The sequence below is a fragment of the Phodopus roborovskii genome, unplaced genomic scaffold (genome assembly GCF_943737965.1).
Source record: "Phodopus roborovskii unplaced genomic scaffold, PHOROB, whole genome shotgun sequence".
NCBI lineage: Eukaryota > Metazoa > Chordata > Mammalia > Rodentia > Cricetidae > Phodopus > Phodopus roborovskii.
The window spans coordinates 105,856-124,759 of NW_026125489.1; positions in this window are offsets into that span (position 1 = coordinate 105,856).

The window sequence follows — 18,904 nt, forward strand, 5'->3', positions numbered from 1 at the left end:
ACACACCAATCATCTTGAGAAAGAAGATGCAAAGAAACCAACAAACATCTCCAAATGTGGCTCATTGGTATGGGACTTAAAATAGAAATTAATTTTCCCTAGCCTTTGTCACGTTTGGGTTATAATGAACGGTTCAAAACTGTAACTATTTTAAGAATGGGTAGCAATACTGGGGAATAGAAATAAATAGAAGGGCCTGGTTCATGGTTACAGATGAAAATATACTTCTGGGAGATAAGAAACTAGGTACTCTTTCTGGAAAGTTGGAGGAAGTAGCAAATGATATCAGATAAACACACCAGTAGTGAGCATGCTGCAGAGAAATGACAGATGGGTACAGGGATGACAAGGTGAAGCTTTGGAGAGTTTTTGGAGGGAAGCTGTCTAATATAGAGATCTGGATGGAAATGTTTATCAAAATGTTCCAGTAACAAGATTTATCAGACAAAAACACATTTCCACAGTATAAAGGAACATGGTACAGTCAAAGCTCACAGCCAGGGAAAAGGTCAGAATGCCTCCCACACAAGTTTGACAAGCTGAGTACAATCAATGGAACCTAAGGTGGGAGGAAAAAACTGACTCTTGAAAGTTGCCTTCTCACCTCCCACACATGCACCATACCCATACACACAATGCTAATGATAATAATAAAGGTAAAAGCTTAAAAAACTGCCATTTACATTCATACCATTTTTTCCAATTAATACCTAGCAACCAGCATGTGTGCTTGTGTCACATTCAAGAAGAGAGTATATGGCATGTCTGTGTTAATTGGACATCCTTTGTAAGATCTCCCTTGAACCCAACATAGGGCATGGTGTAGTGCTGTTCAATGGAGATAACTCCATTGAAGCAAACACTTCACCTCCTAAAGAACAAGATTTGTACTTGTAGTGGAAAATTGTCTTCAACTAGTACGTGTCATAGAAGAGGTAGAGACCCAATATCCTTTCTCTATAGCCTCAGATCCTCTGTGTATATGTTATCTGTCCTGTAGTGAATAGAAATTATTGGACACCACTTTTCCATGCTTTAGTTAATACAGCATAAGAGTAACCCAAGTCTGATTGAAATTTAAAGCTTAAACTAGCAAATTATCCTATCTTTAGAAAATTATTTTCCACCCTAAGTTTTCATTTCCTACTTAAAAAAACTTCTCTGGACTCTACCACCTTCCTAGATGCTGATTCTGTTATAACATTGACCATAGTATGTCTAAAGTGGAGACAGAAAGTGACAGCCTCTATATCTCTTTTCTCCTATTTTTACCACCAACTCAAAAAAAGGAACATACAGGGTTATTGCTTTTTGCCTGAATTTCCCCGAAGGCTTCTCCCTAACCATTGTCCATTGTCCTTTCCACTTCTGGTTTTCCTTGAATTATTTTCCATACCCTACCAGGAGGTCTAGAATCTAGCTAGCTATAACCAAATAGAGTAAGAGAAAATGTTCTTTGTTCTGTGAAGAGTATAAGAAAAACAAGAATTTGTAGAAGCTGGAATGAAATCTCATCTGTGGCTTAAGAACACAGGATTGTTTAAGAACTCTGAATGTCTATCTTCCAATAAAATGCCATCAAATGCAATAACTGCAGCAGTAGTGAAAAACTGTTGAAAAAGTGTTATTATTGCTGAGCTGAGAACATTACCTACTTCTTACCATCCTACTACATTGCCCATCTATTTTCCAGAAGATGCAACTGGAGTTTCAAAATGTATTGACATGGTAAATCAGAGAAGAAGGAACTAGTGATAACTGGTTTGTGTAGAACATCTAATATTTATCCACAAATATGTCTTTAAAATACTTCACTTAATCCTGACCATTACCTTCGAGCTAATCATGAACATCTGAAGCTCAGAGAGAATGTCTTTTTCAAGGATGGGTATTTAGGACTTTGAAGGGCTTGGATTTAAGCTCACACTGGTCTGATTCCATGTTGTAAGTCGTTCCACAAATACTGGAATAATAAAACAGCCTATTGTCATTCAAATATCAGCAGATAATGTAACCTGGGATGCATGAAAGTAAGAATTATTTTAGTAAATTATATACTTTATATGCTGTTTTATAATTTAGTACAGGAGAAACAGCATAAACCCAACACATTTTGTACTCAGCTGTGTGACATTCACAGCAAGAGAAGTAAGTACTGCTTTCTTTGTGTTACCAGCATGGTTTTCCTCTTGACTCCATCTTGGAACATGCAAACCTCCCTCAGGCTTGCAGGGCAGTTTTCCAACAAAGCCAATTCAAGATTACATGAGAGAACTCCTCAGTGCTTTGATGTAGAATTAGAATATTTAGCAGCAGCTGTAGAAGGGCACTGACCAAATGAACAGAGTTTACAATAGTCACATCCCTGATCAGCACAGGCCTAGTTACTTCTGAGATTTTGGAATAGCCTGGGAAATTGTGGGAAGGGCAGGAGCAGTAGGATGGATTGTGTTGCTTTCAGAAGGCCTGGAGCAATGAGTATCTACCACAATTTTCTGTTAACATATCTTTTCCCCACAAGGGAGAGATTTGATTTTTTTTTTTGAAACTGTAAATTGTAATTGATGCATTTCCCTATGATGGGTAATATGCACAATGTGGCAGAAGGGCCACTGCTTCTCCTTCCCTTTCTCCTCCTCCTTCTTTTGTGTATTGAAAATAGATCTTTTTCAAATAATATATCCTGGTTGTGGTTTCCCCTCTCTCTACTCCTCTCTGTTCCTCCCATCCAGCTTAATAATTAAACATAACAAATGACTTTGACAATATCAACTCTGCTTATATGTGGGTCAACTTGGGAATGTTTTGTAAAGGTCCAATAACAATGGGCAAGGTTTCTTTTTCTTCAGAATGTTATTTAGAAATTCAGGGGGAAAAATTTAGGCAGAGCTTAGGCCTTGGGATCAGACTATCGCTGCTTAAAATCATAGTCTATCTACTTACACTTGTGAGTCTTTGACAAAATTATTGAACCTTTCTGCAGTTAAGTGTTTTAAATACATACACAGATAATTGCCATACATTTTGGGTTATTGGATATTAAAATTATGTATTATGTAATAAATAATATACAAGATTGTTATTAATTTTTTCTCACTATATGCTAGTCTCTAAAACTAGAATAGTTTTAAGAATCAGAATGGAGAAAAGGGAGTGGTCATCAGAATACATTAGAGTGTGCAACATAAGGATGTTAAATACAGGTGCTCACATTAGGCAGAAATTAACTGTGAGAAAAAAACAATTCTTTGGCCTTTTCTAATTGTGTGTATATTATATTTACAGGTGCATGTACCTGTAAATGTACTTGTACCTATATGGGTATATGTACACCCATATAGGTCAAAGGGTCATATTTGGTAATTTCCTCTATCATTCTCTGAAATAGTTCTCACTAAATTTGAGATACACTGATTTGCTAGACTTGTTTGACAGTGAGCCCTTGGAATTCTTTTGTCCCTATGACTTCAGCATTAATAATATATGTGCACCATAACCTCTAGCTTTTTTACAAGAATACTGGGGAGCGGAATTCAGATCCTCATGAAGTTTTAGCCATTAAACCATCTCTCTAGCTCTATTGTACCTGTCCTTATATAATGCCCAGAGGGACCAAGAGAAATAGAATCCTGGTCACTCATTTTAGAGTAGAAAAAACCTAGATAGAGATAACAAGGGGTAAGGGGAGATGAAGGAAGAAGGAAAGAAGGGAGGGGGAAGGGAGAGAAGGAAGGAAAAGAAGGGAGGATAAAAAAATATGACTCATAAGTTTGCATCCCAAATGTGCTCTATCTTTTTTAATCACACAGCCTTCTTCCTGCAACTCTTGATTCTAGATGAGTCTTCAGTGCTCTGGGCCTCCTTTGATAGACACAGACCAGAAAGGTTTCTCTTCTCTGTTTGTATCTTACTTATGCCCCAAGTAGTACCTGTGAATTTGGACTGAGAGTGAGATCAAGCATAAGAAAAGAAAAAAGTTTCCATGATGTTGCCCAACAGAACTTGTGCATCCACAGCTCAGGCATAGTCTTACTGATTCAGAAGGCTCGGGGAATTCACAGAGCAGGCAGTATTTCTCAATGGACAAGACAAACTTAACCTTAAGCAAGACTGACCCTCCTCAACCCTACATACCCAAAACCTACAACAGACTATCACATTCCTCCCTAGATTAATGATAACTATCTTCCTGGTTTCTATTTTTCAGTGTGCCACTAGGAAGATCAGCAGATCAAAACTTACCCTTATGGTGTCAGAGCATTCTGAAACATTTATGGCCCAAGAGAGCACTTCAATCTCTGTTTCAGGGGATGTAAAATAGGGTGTTTTTTTTTTAAATGAAATTATAAAAGGAGAAAATGTCAGCTACTCAATGTAACTCCTTTGCCTTTCCTTTTTCATGCCTTTCTTTCCAAAGATCTAGTTTAGCTGAATACTGAAAGCAAAGTATCTAAGTTCTTTTCCTCTCATTCTCTTTCTTCTTTCAATATCTAGATGTGAGTTTTGTGTTTATAAATGACCATGGGAAACATTAAAATCATATATTTGGAGCAAGTCATCCTGTACTCTTGGTGTGTGAGAGATGACACTTAAAAATATCTGGGGGTGGGGTGGTTGGAGAGATGACTCAGTGGTTAAGAGCACTGGCTATTCTTCCAGAGGTCCTAAGTTCAATTCCTAGCAACCACAAGGTGTCTCATAACCATCCCTAATGAGATCTTGTGCCTTCTTCTGGCCTGCAGACATACATGCAAGCAGTACTCTGTATACATAATAAATAAATCTATAAAGAAAAATCTAGGTAAGCTACAAACATATCAGCAGCTCACCCTGGCTAATTACACATGGCTTTATCCAGACGATCGAAGAGACTTCTTGACCACTGAATGATCCCTGTGCATTGATGCATTAATTAAATGTCTTGTTTTCATGGTTGTGAAATAATTTCAATCCATATCGTTCCCTTTTTCTTTTCCCCCCTTTTCATTATGTAATAGATACACATACTCTTCTTATCCTTCAGTTATTTGACAGAATTATCTTCTCAGTCTAAATCTGTTTTAGCCATTCTCACTAGGTCTGGGCATAGTCTAAGCACAGTGCTATATGTTTTGGGATCGTCACTTTGCTTGACTCCTAAGTGGAAATCAGGATAGCTGTTAGTCTGCAAGTAGAAAGAAATGCTAGTGTCTTTTCCCTTGCTGCCACTAAGAGTGAAACTTGAGTCATAACATGGGACAAAAACCAAAGTTTCTCTTCATCTTCTATTAGAGTCTGAATCCTGGACCTTGAACCTAAAAGGGCTGTGTTGGCTCTCCACAGCCACTATATAACGTGTCAACCTAGGAAAACATTTTAACTTTCAGAGTTTCAAAGGAGCTAAGAGAATATTAGTATGGCTGTAAATGGCCTCTAAATGGCCTGGGTGCTTGTGAATAAGAAATCATATGTTGGTTTTGTTTCTATCCCTCCTATTATAGCTTCATATTGCTATCAATGATAATATTCTCAGCAGACAACCAATAAACCTGGCCTCTCCTGTTTTTTACCAGTGGTTCATGTCATAGGAGAATACATATGTGTGTCTCTCACCACTCAAGCTGAACATCTGCTGAGTCGGAAGCTTAGGCAAAAAATTTGCAAGCCTCCAACCTCTAAATCCCCTTGAATTGTATAAAACCTCCCATTAAAGATATTTGTGATATACAAAATCTCAAGTAGTTCCTTGCCCATTGCTTCCAAATGCTCATTATCTTATTTAACCACTTCTACTGTATACTTTTATCTTGATGGGGCTCTGCTCTAAATCCCCATCTCACTTCTTCTACCCACTGAGGAACATGATAGTACACAGGGTTGTGGGGAAAGCCCAGTGTGAAGGATATTTCCATGCCTCCTCCCTCCCCAGAATACAGATGGGTGGTTACCTTGAAACAAAGGGTGTTGGAGACTCCAACCCTAATATTATATAGAATGCTGAGAAGTGAACATATTTACATGAGATATGGAACAAAATTTAGTCTTCACAAAATATAAACCATGGGCCTCTAGTAAATCTGTCCTGTCCAACTGTGTAAATTTTCCTACCTACATACATCACTACACGTTATTTCTACAACTTTCCCTGAAGAATATAAAGAGAAGGATTCTGTTCACAGAGATCAAGGGCAGATCAGATTTAGGTATTCTCAAATTCAGAGATATGGGCTCTAGAACATGACCTGTCATTAAACCAGGGAAATTTCCTCCTTTGGTACTTTTTATAGTTGGAAATAGAATGAAATGACCACACATGTAAGTTCAGTAGGATGCTAAGAATTCTTATGAGAAAAATAAAATTTTGTAAACAGTAATTCAGTTCACCAAATGAGACCATGATCCATGATTCTAGAATAATCCCATCTGGTAATCAAGAGGGAAAAGTGAGGCATCAGTAGGGGCAATGATGAGGCTATAGAGTCAAAGTCAGGAATGAGAGGTTGTCTCCTGATACATCTCTTTCATTGGAAGCAAGATATTTTCCTGACCCATGTCCTCTCTATTACTATTTATTGATAATCATGTATCAGCCCCACCCTGAAACTGAGGTTAAAAACTATACTCACCAGAGGTAAGAATGTTCTCCAAATGGGCCTGAGTCCTTCTCAGAAGTGATGGCAGAGGCCAGGACAGTGAGATTGTCTCATATCAAAGACTGTGACTTTCTCTCTGTTCTCACTCAACTGTCAGCTCAAAAGAGGAAGCGGATGTGAGAAAGCACACACACATATCTACATATGAATCTGCACTGTCCCCGCCTCCTAGCCAGCCACATCCTCTGCTTTAGCTTAGGAGGCTGATGAACAGAGCATCTATTACCCATAAGCTTACAGGTAGAGCGCTCATCCTCTGAGAGGACTGCTGTTATGTTTACCACACCTAGGCATGATGGGAATCTGGGAAAGTCTCCCTCCAATAGCTAGAAATAGAATCCACCCCTGCAGTCAAATGGAAAGGAATTTAAAAATGAGACTTGACTCTCCATAAAATCTATTCACAATAATCCCCTACTTGGGCTTTTCGTAAGTTTCACATAGGTTAATTCCCCTTAAATACTATCAATGAAAGCAATTTTTATTTATTAATTTCTTTTTCAATTTCTATTGAATTTATTTGTGCATCTATACATGCATTGTGTGTGTGTGTGTGTGTGTGTGTGTGTGTGTGTGTGTGTGTGTACATACCCATGTCACAGCATGCATGTGATGGGTAGAGGATAGTTTGAAGGAGTCAATCTTCTCCTTCTTCCATGTAGATCCTGGGGTTTGAACTCAAATCATCAGGCTTAGCAGGTACCTCTACTCAATGGCCCTCTGTTTACTTCTTAACAATTTGCTTATTATACTTAAACCTACTTCAGTTTTACTTATCCTAGGAAATGACTACTTTTTTTTTAGATTTAGACTTTTAAAGTCTATCACACTCTGGAGCTGTTTCCAGTTTGCCATCTCTCAGTTTCAGGGAGCTTTTACTAAACTCTAGAAGAGTTTCCGTGTCTTTCACTTTCATCCCAGGTAGCATTTAACACCACTGACTATACCTCAGCACTGCACCAGCCTCTCCTCTTGGGCTTTTCCTTTGTGTCTTTGATGGTTCTCTACTTAGTCTAGACATCTCCTACATCTTCTGATTTTATTTTTTCCTTATGGAATTATTTACTGTCTCAGTTACCTTTCCAGTCACTATGATATAAGACTTTGATCAAAGCAACTTAAGGAAAGGATTTATTTTGGCTCACCAGTCCATCATGGTGGAAAAGTCACAGGAAGAACTTGATGCAGCTGGTGACTGTTAAGAGTAGCTTTTCCCCCAGCGGCCTGGTCTCACTGCTGTGCCAGTCCCAAATAACACACAGAGATGCTGTATTAGATATAAAACTGTTGGACAGTTACTAATTTCTTATCAGCCAGCTCTGTCTTAAATATTAACTCATTTCTATCAATTTAAGTATTTCCACGTGGTCTCATCTTACCGGAGAGAGGGCCTGAACCTCTGTTCTCTCAAGTCTCTACATTTTGACTCTTCCTCTTCTCCTTCCTCTCTCCTTCTTTTCTCCTAGTCTCGCCTATATTGCTTTCCTATTTGCCAGCAGCGCTTTATTCATTAACCAATAAGAGAAATATATTTACAGAATGACATCTCTCATCAGGTGACATCAGGTGATATTGTATAATACAGGGTCCATGCTGGATAAGACCATCAATGCTTTTTTTTTCTCCCATCAACTTTCATAGAACGTTCTAGAATTACAAAAGCCAGCCATCATGGAGATTCTGGGTCCATTTTATTGAGTTTTCTGTGTCTTGCAACTAAAGTGTGTGGTGTCTTCAGCAATAGGGCCTTACCATATTGTTAGAGTGGCCAACTAAGAACAATGGCAACTGCCTGTATTGTTCTGGGTACTTTTGGGACCCTGCTGGTCAAGAAATCATATGGAAGTAAAATTTTAATATTTTTACATTTATTTATTTATTAACTGTGTGTGTGTGTGTACACATATGTCACAGCTCACATGTGAAGGTCTGAAGATAACATATGGGATTCAGTTTTCTCTTTTCAGTATGTGAGTTCCAGGGACCAAACTCAGGGCATCATGCCTGATCCTAAACACCTTTTCTTATTGAGCCACCTCACTGGCTTTCCTATAGATTTTTTTAAAAATATACTATAAGGAAGTGATAATTGTATTTTCTGTCTCTTGTCTTTTTAAAACTCTACCCTATCACATACTTTTGTAGCCAGGGATGAAAATGTCAAACAAGTTTCTCACTACAAGATACATGTTAACTATACAGAAAAAATAAAATTCTAAACCTATTATTGGCCCAGTTGATGTTTAATAAGGATCAGGAGAAACAAATAGGCTGAATAGATGTTTATTCAGGGAGAAATAACTTACAAATAGACAGATGAACACCAGCAGGTTCCTGGTACCAAGGATGCTCTTCTGTCCCTGAGCTGAAAGCAAGAGAGATCTCAGAGCCCCCTCCTCAGACTTAGTCCCCTCAGGTAACGTCCGCCCCTGTCTCCACCCACAATGAGCATGGTCTGTGCCACAGGTGTGGACAAAGTGAATATCTCACTACAATTCCCCTTTTATTCTAAAGAAAAGATTTAGGCTTGATACAAAACTATATACAAAACAGTAAATAACAAGTGTGCTCTAAGAAAATCAAAATTGAGAACATACAAACTTATGTTTTTAAGTTAAAACTTATGTTTTAACTATCTAGTCCTAGGGTGAAGTTGAAATGGGGTTTATAATAGAGTTGTCCTAAGCTGGAAAGCTTAAGTCTAGTACCTAATCTATCTAACTAGGAAGAGAGAATAATAGTTGTGGTAGTTTAATCTTCAACATCATCAAAGACCCGAGAAGGAAAATAATAATACTAGGGTCAGCAGGAAGTGCAGATGGGCAAGTCCCAAATGGTGCAGCAAGGATGGAAACACTGTGTTAGCTGGACAGTCACCCAAGGTCTCACAGCAACATTGGTACAGATTAATAGGAATGAGTTAATATTTAAGACAGAGCTAGCCGATAAGAAAATAATAACTGACCAACAGCTTTATATCAAATACAGCATCTCTTTCTTTAAAAAAAGTTAAGGAGAAATTTTCTTTTTTATTAACCAATATTTCTAGAGATTGTTTATGAGAAGACATTTTAAATAAAATATAGCTGAATAAATTGGAAACATTTTATTTTATTTTATTTTGTAGCTAGGAATACTGAGGCCTGCAGATGTTAACATGGCCATAACTGTTGATCCACTAAGAGCTGGATTGTCACTCCAAAGGCTAATCTTCTAACAATGAAATTTTACATCCAGTGTTCACAAAATGTTGACATTTTAGCCAGGATACTTATTTCTTATTCTGAAAGGTTACATGCTTTCAAAGTTATCTTTGCTTTTCAGACACTAAATGCCAATATCAGTATCGTAAACTCTGTGAAAGCTAAAAGTTTCTCATATGTCTCCAGATTCCTAGTTGACATGGCTAATCTTCATATCCAAAACATGTTTAAAAAGAAAGAAAGAAAGAAAAAGGAAAAGAAATAAAAAGTTAAAGAAAATAATACATTTCACAAACTGAAAGTTTAAATGAAATTTAAGAATTTTTCATTTTTTCCAGATAATTTGTAGATGAAAAAACTATTAATGAAGAACAGGAAATGCTGGGCTGTTAGAGTAGTTTTTCCTGCTGGCCTGTTCTCACTGCTGTGCCAGCCCCAAATAACACACAGAGACGCTGTATTAGATATAAAGCTGTTGGTCAGTTACTGGTTTCTTACCAACTACCTCTGTCTTAAATATTAACTCATTTCTATTAATCTAAGTATTTCCACGTGGTCTCATCTTACCAGAGAGAGGATCCACACCTCTGCTCTTTTGGTCTTACATGTTGACTCTCCTCCTACCTCTTCCCAAAACCTCCTTGTCTCCTAGTCCCACCTATCTTGCTTTCCTATTGGCCAACAGTACTTTATTCATTAACAAATAAGAGAAACACATTTACAGAATAACATCTCCCATCATCTCCTCTTTTCTGTCTGAAATAAAAAGAAGGGTTTTAACATTAACATATCAAAATATATAACAAAACAGTTATCAAATAAGAACCACAGTTAACAATACCATTAATATTTAGTAAGATTTAAAGAAAATATTACATCATCTATCTTATTTTTGTGAGTTTAAAGTCCTATATGTAACTTATCTTTAATCCTAACTACGGAGAACTATAACCATGACTATCTGTCTTCAACTCCTTCAAAGACCACAGCAGGATAATATATAAATTCTAGAATGACAGAGACAACTACCCTGGTCAGTCACCTGAAGTTCTTCTGTAATATTCCATCTTCAGCCCATAGGCCATAGTGTGTCTGGCAAACTCCTCAGCAAAGCAGGAAACTTTAAACTGTCCATCTCTATTGGCGGTTTGTCAGTCACTTTTCTCTGTGCCCTACAGACTGTCTGGCAGACTCTTCTTCCATGAAGCAAGAATCCTGTAGCAATGTCCATCTTGATTCAGCATTCACTTTTCTGTAGGTCCTGCATGTCCAGTTTATACAGCATAAAGTCAAACAGCCCAGACAAGAGCAGTATCTTGCCCAAATGGCTAGTTTTGCCATATTGAAAGTAAACTCCATAATGAGTGACCAATCCAGCTCTTAGTGGATCAACAGTTATGGCCATGTTAACATCTGCAGGCCTCAGTATTCCTAGCTACAAAATGAAGATGATGAACCTGAATGAGTGATTTCAAAGGTAGGGGGACAGGGCAATCCAGAATGTTCAGTTATTCCCATCTCAAGGAAAATGCTCAGTTATCCCAGTTATTCTTAATATTTCTAAAATAAAATGTTTCCAATTTATTCAGCTATATTTTATTTAAAATGTCTTCTCATAAACAATCTCTAGAAATATTGGTTAATAAAAAAAGAAAATTTCTCCTTAACTTTTTTTAAAGAAAAAAATGTTTTCTTCTTCTACAAGCAATATCTGAAACAGAGATAAAGACTGTGCTTTATCCTCTGCCTCCACCCTCTGACTATATTTAACACTGCAGGCTTAACTGATCATGTTTTTCACAAAGTTCATGAAAATATAGCTGTTAGGATTCAGGCATTACGATGGCCTGCCCCTGTCACCTAACATAATGCACTCAGGCAGTACTCTGGTCAGCCCAGGGTTCCATGAGTACTAGTCTGCAGGCAGGTGTAAAGGGCCCCTTTAAAAGACAGACAACTGCCCTCTTTATGTCTCTTTTACTTTTTCTTTGCTCTCTCTTTTGCCTTCTAGCTCTATTCCGCATGTTATTCCCTCCACCTTGGTCACCCTCACCTGCTATGGAACCTGCTATGCTTTCCCACGTGGTCCCTTACCTTGGGACCCCACTCATTATTCCTATAACTGTAGCAAAAGAACAACAATAGCCACTTAACATTTATGAAGTTGATACCATTCAAGATGTCAGATTTAAAAAAATATATTTTTGTTTATTTTTCCTTTGATTATAAGCAAAACTTCTTATACTAACTGAAACAATAAAGTATTTATCATCTGTATGTGTGCTTCAAGAGTTTGAAGCTACATCTTATGGCCACTTTTTTGTTCCCAGGTGACTTCCTTTATTCTTTATAGAATTTGGCAAAAGCATAGAGCTGGATTAAGATTCAGCTGATTTCAATATCAGTATATGCCAATTGCTTGATTTTTATTGGATACCAGTATTTTCTTCTAAAGAAATAACCCACCAAGATTGTCTTGGCTTTAAATTCTATAGCATCTATCCCAATTATTTTTTTTTCATTGTTTAATACCTATCATGGGGTTTGTTATAGAGAATGAAAATATTAAGTAAGATATTTGGTAAAAAAATATTATAAATGTAACAAAAATGTATAAAAGATTCTTGTCCACTTAAGCCAAATATACATCAGTTTTGAATAATATCTGTAGACATGTAACTTTCGAACCATCTGAGTTCTGATGTGCCCATCAGACGAGTGGGGCCAGGCACAAGTCTGAAGCTGAAGAGCTAAGGCTCATCTGGAAGGTTGCCCAGACTTGGGGCACAGCCAGGACAGCTGCCCAGAGAGGCTGCCCCATGATACAAAAGCTGTTGCTCAGAGTCCTACTCTGCTTTTGCAGCTGGGCCCCTCTGCCCAGGCCCAGATGCATGACATCTGCTTCATTCAGAACTGAGGTCCTGTGATACCAAAAAAGCTACTTTGCATAGGAATCTGATTCTTTAAACTGCCGGTTTGAGTCTTTAATAATTTGTTCAGACAGTGGAGCCAGGATGTATCCCTGGTGCATAAAAGGACCTTGCAAATACATCCCCCATGGAGGGATTACTGCCTTAACTAGAGACAGGAGAGAAGCCCTAGTCCCTACTTCAAATGACCTGTCAGATCTACATGACCTCAACTGGATGGCATTACCCACATATGGAATTGGGGTGGGGGGATGGGAGGGGAGGGTGGTTAGGGTGCATGTGAGAGGGCAGAGAGGGTAAAAGGGAGAGAGGAAACTGGGATTGACATGTAAAATAATAAATTAAAAAGTAATAATAATAATACTTTGTTTCCTACATGTATCCAAGAACCAATGTAGTGATATCCTGCTGGCCTCGAGCACTCCGAAGTGGTAGCAACCTAATCACCAGCTGGGTGGCACCTGGCCTAGCTCTGGAGAGCTAGCACCTAACCTCGTCCATCCATTGACAGACCGGATAGCTTTAGTTCCCCTATGTGAACTTTGTTTGGGACTTTCCCAAGAAGATAAAGGCCTATGCAAAACTTGGTTCAGGAAACCAGGACACTTTGCACATGGCATTGTCTTTTTGAAAGCTTTATTCTGAGCATACGGTAATCAAATGTTCTGAGCATATGGTAATCAGCTGGCTAAAGTGTAAATATAGAGAAAAATAAAAATGCCCTGGGCCTAGGGAAGGTACTTTAGTTCCTTGAAGCTGGGGTCCCCTGCAGCAGCAAAAGGCTAACATTCATTTCTAAAGGTGTATCTGATGGACCCACGTGAACCCACACCCAAGCCCCAACCTTGACTGACCAAAGTAGGAGGAGAGTCAGATATGGGGCTCCTGACTCTAAACTTAGCACTTTGGAGTCAGAAGCACAAGGACTGCCTGGGCTGTAGCACTGTGGGTCAGGAGGAGGAAACAGTGGCAGCTCATTAGGGGTTTCTTGCAAGGAGAAGTAGTCTGGCAAAGTACTGTTTCCTTTACCTCTGTGTTCTAGAAGTGAAGGATCTTGAGACATGGTCCTCTGTCACTCTTCTGGCTTGTCCCTGCTCCTCAGGTTCTCTTCTCAGCAGGGAAGTTCTTTCCTCTGTCTAGATGGCTCAAATTCCATCAGAAATGGAACAGCAGTCAGTCACAAAATGTTCTTTCAGAAATCAGGGTGCTAAGTCTACTAAAGCTGTGATACTGGCTACCTTCCAAGTGCCTGTGTGTGTGTGTGTGTGTGTGTGTGTGTGTGTGTGTGTGTGTGTGTGTCTGTGTGTGTGTGTATCCCACATCCATGGGCACAAACATCTGAAAGAGAAGCATTATCTCTCTTTTTAAAAGAATTTCTCTTTTATTTGTTTTTTATTTTATTATTCATTTTACATACCAACCACAGATCCCTCCCTTCCCTTTCACTCCTCAGAAAGGAGGACTCTGGTCTCACCACCATGCCAGCCCCAACTAAGGCTTCAAGAAGTCCCTGAAACTGACAGCATCCACTAGTTCCCTCTTTCCCCAAACTTAGGAAGCAGCAAGGACTATTGAGAGATACCCCAAGACTAACTGAGCTGCCTGGAAGAGGTAGAAACCAGGGGAGGCACCTGAGAAAAAAAACTTTCAGACCAATCCAGCTGCTTACAGGCTATGCAGTGTTCCAGGTTTCCAATGATCATGAGCTTCACCCACACTGGGGTGGGGTTTTGGTGATGTGGTCATCTTTGAGTGATTTCTGTTTTCTAATCCCTTACCCATATTACTGTAAGTAACCCCAAGAAAAGTCATTGACTCACCATGTTGAACTTTGATGGATGTACCCTCACTTTGGTCTGTCCTGGGTTCCTTATCTAGGGTGAATAGATGTTTGTTCGGGTCATGTGGGACCATGTGGGAGAGCATAGCGGATTCCATAGCAAGAGGAGGTGACTGAGGCAGAGGGAATAACACCCTAGGCAGACAGAGCTTGAGTGAGAAGTTTATTTAGAAAGGGGAGTGAGGGGGAAGGTAAAGAGACATAGAGACACTGGGAGCAGAAGAAAACAGAAAGAAGAGAGGAGAGAGGGAGGGGGCGCTTGCTTAAAAGGGGAAGCTCACGAACGAGTACTGAGTCCCTATGCCGCCGAAAAGAGTGACAGAGTGGTGTAGTGATGACATGGCCACGCAGGGCATGCTTGTCCAGCCCATCGTTAGGGGGCAGGGTCAGCAGAATGCCAGTTTTCCAACAATAAATCACCTTGGAGATTAAGATTTCGGAATATGCTGATCAGAGCAGTTTCCTTCTTCAATGGGTAGCAGTTAATGCAGAGACTCATAACTGTCTAAGTGATAAGAATAAGTAACTGTGGAATGTTCAGCCAAAAACAGGACATCTACATCATCCCCTCCAAGGCTGGCAGAACACTGGATGAGGGGAGAGAAAAACATGTAAGAGCCAGAGGAAAGAGAGGAGTGTTGTAGAATGCTGTCTTGTCTTCTGCATCAGTTTTTCAGAGGAAATGAGACAACAGCTGATTTCTAACCAGAAGATGCCTACAGGAGCTCCCGAGGGAGAGGTCAGTGGAGCAGATCCGGCTCAAAGCTTTGTCCGACTTTGAGAAAGAGGGCACAGAAGTAGAGGAGGGGAGGAAAGAGAAGAGATGGCTTCAGAGGCAGAGACATAACCTTGAAGGAAGTGACTCACCAGCTGGAGAAAGTGAAAGTAAAATTTAAAGCCACAGAAGTGGGGGGTGATGGGGAGCGGCTTCCCTTCCTTAGGCACCTGTACTGCTCAAGAACATACACCCAGCCCCTGCCTCTGTGGCTTGCCCTGGGAGTTTTTGAAGACTTTGTCAAGAAAGTGTGTGTGTGTGTTTGTGTGTGTGTGTGTGTGTGTGTGTGTGTGTGTGTGTGTGATCTAAACACCTTAAAGCTAGCTACACCTACATACTCTAATTTCCTGCAGCTCACATTCAACTTGTTTATTCTGATGTATGTTCAGAGAAGGGGTGAGGAACGAGAGCCAGCTGTTGGGTCTCATTCTACTTTCCCTTCAGATTTTATGTTTCTTAATTGTAAAATGGTGAAATATGAGATCCTTTGCAGTTCATTTGCTTGTAATAGTAATATCGACTAGTGACTATTACTTGAAAATAACTTTCATTAACTCTCATTAAAACAATCTCTTAAACGGTTATTGTGTTCAACAGATGAACTAAATGAAATTCTTTTATCAGAATTTTTCCCTCTTAGAAATTTGAGTCCAGAAACATTCGGGCTGTTGTGCTGTTGAGAACCAGCAGGTGGCAGCTGGTAACCATTTCTGAGAACACAATTACACGGGTCTTCCCAAGTTAACCTAAACCAGAGCAGAGCCCCTTCCTGAAGCATGTGGACAAATGTGTTTATCTAATTTGAATAACTGGAGGAGATATAATTGTATCGAAGTGAACAACTAAGGGGATTTTTTTTTCTTAAATTTTATTAAGGGTGTTCAAAGTTGAACAGGATTTCACTGGTGAGGGAGCACATTCTAAGATGAAAGATGCTTCATAGATTTGGGGAAATCAAGTGGTTACCCTGTCAGTGGGAAAGGAGTAAACCCTGAGATGACATGATGCCAGGCTAGATATAGGGAACTCAGTTCCTTGCCTCAGGATCTGAATTTTGTGAATCCAGTTATTTTGAAAGTATTTCAAACTTACAGAGACTATAACTCTATCCCTGTCATTATAATTTATGGTTATCAATACCTTGCTTTATCATACTTTTCCCCCTAAACTTTCTGAGGATATACTGTAGATATTATGTCCCTTTACCATCCAGCTTAAAACAAGGATAGTGAGATTCATAGATAAACTAAAATTAAGAAAAATCAGGAATTTTCACAATGATGGAATATTGCCATCCAATCCTAACTTGCAGACTTAATTAAATTTTACTTTCTGGGCCGGGGAGATGGTTCAATGGCTAAAGTATTTCATGGGAAAGCATGAGGTCTGCAGTTTGGATCCCCAGCACCGCAGTATAACTTCATGGGACACTTCATGCCTGCAATCCTGCTGACTGGGGGTGGAGACAGGCAGATCCTTGGACCTAACAGCATAGACCTAACATCTAATCCAGATGGCAAGCTCCAGGTTCAGTAAGAGAGCTTGTCAAAAGAAAAGACATCAGAAAAGCAACTGAGGAAGACATCTCAACATTAACCCAACTATACACTCACACACTGGCAAGCACAATCCCATAAACATCATACACATTAATACATGCACAAAAAATTCACTTTCCGGGTTATGTTCAGGACTGTGTATTAATTACATGCAGTTTTCATTTCTCTTGCCTTTTAAAGTTCAGATTTGTTTGTTCATCTTTTTCCACTTTTCATGTCATCAACATCGTTGAGTGAGCTTCAGTTTGATTCCTCCATAGTTCATATAATCAGATTTGGAAAGGTGGTTGCTGTGTGTGATATGTTTCTGCCTCTGTGTACAGCACCAAGAAGCACATGAGAAAGCTATACCCTCTGTGGAAGTTTGTAGACATGTTCTCTCTCTCTCTCTTTCTCTCTCTCTCTCTCTCTCTCTCTCTCTCTCTCTCTCTCTCTCTCCCTCTCCTGTAAACGTATGGTTTTTCTTCAAAATTATGATGTTCTTTTTTAAAGCTATGTAAACATTCTGTTCCTTATCAAAGTTTCAACTTATAACTGCTAGTTTGGGAGATTTTGTATGTTCAGTGAGGAATAATTAAAATTGAGTTTATTGGGATAAAGTTAGAGGTATGTTAGGAAATAACATTGTAAAGGAGGAGGGGAAGGAGGAAATAAAAGAGAGGGGGGGATGTTTTTGTACCTCTAGCTTCTACACACTATCTTTCTTTCTGCCTGAACCCCAGATACTGGGGTCAGGAAGTCTTTGAAGCCTGAGTGTAACATGTACAATCTCGTAGATCAGGTGAGGGTGAAGATATGCTTCACAGCTGAGGCAGCCCAGTCTCTGATGAGAGATTTTGATGTTTTCCTTATGCAAAGCACAAACGACAGTCATATGCACTGAGAACTGTAGTCCTGGCTTTGATTTGGGGATAGAACAAGTCTGATGAAGCTCAGGCTCTCTGGTACAGCCTCTTCCTAACTAAACATCCCTTCATTGAAATCTTAAGATCCCCATGACACAGATAGAGAATCAAGTTAGGCTCTAGCAGTCTCAGTGGATAGCCAGAGTGTGACCCCAAATGTCTCTGCCTGGGACCACCATTTTTGCAGCTCTGAAACACTTTGAAGTCTAATTACAACCATCTTACAACTGACATATTTTAATTTAATCATATTTAAAATTTTTTAAATGGAGAATTTTTCTCTTCCATCTCCTTCCTATACACCCCCATTCTTCCCACCAACTTCGTGTGTTCTTTTTAAAAAACACACAGAATCTACTTAGTGCCATCAGTGTATACATGAGTGTAGGGATCTACAGCACATGGGCAGTCTACAGCACAAGGCCACATCCTTGGAGAAAATGAGCAGTCTTTCTTCCAGCAGATTTTCTTTTCTTTTCTTTCTTTCTTTTTTTATTTTTTCTGTATATTTTCCTCATGATCTCATTGGAAACTAGTGGGGAGTATGGAGTAGATGACATTTGTCTCACCTAGAGATAAAAACCCAGTGCCTATGTGGTGAAAAAGCAATCCTTTCCTCTTTCAAAGCTCTTGTCTGTGTCCTCCTTTGAAGTGAAGAGGAAGGATGTGAGAGAATGGAGTGGAAAGATAAAGAATGGCAGCTATAGGAGTGATGGACATTAGGAGTTAGGTCTGTGAAATCAAGGTGCTGCTGCTGGCTTCCTGCACATGGGCTATGGGACTCATTTATGCACTGCTGGTTTCCTCTTGCCAGAGCCCTGGATATTGGCAGGGACCCTAGAGAAGAACCTTCCTTTGGTGTAGGGCAGATGCTGTGCCCCTGAGCTATCAGGGCCAAAGCCGGATCTGTCAGTTCTTAGAAGTCCAAGCATCCTCTCCTCCTTCAGTAGAGGAAGCTGCAGATTTCTCTTTAATTCCCAGTGTCTCTCAAAGCAGGGGGAGGGGGGACTACTACTGGGAAAAAGTAGAAGGAATAGTAGTCTTATTGCAAGAAACCAAG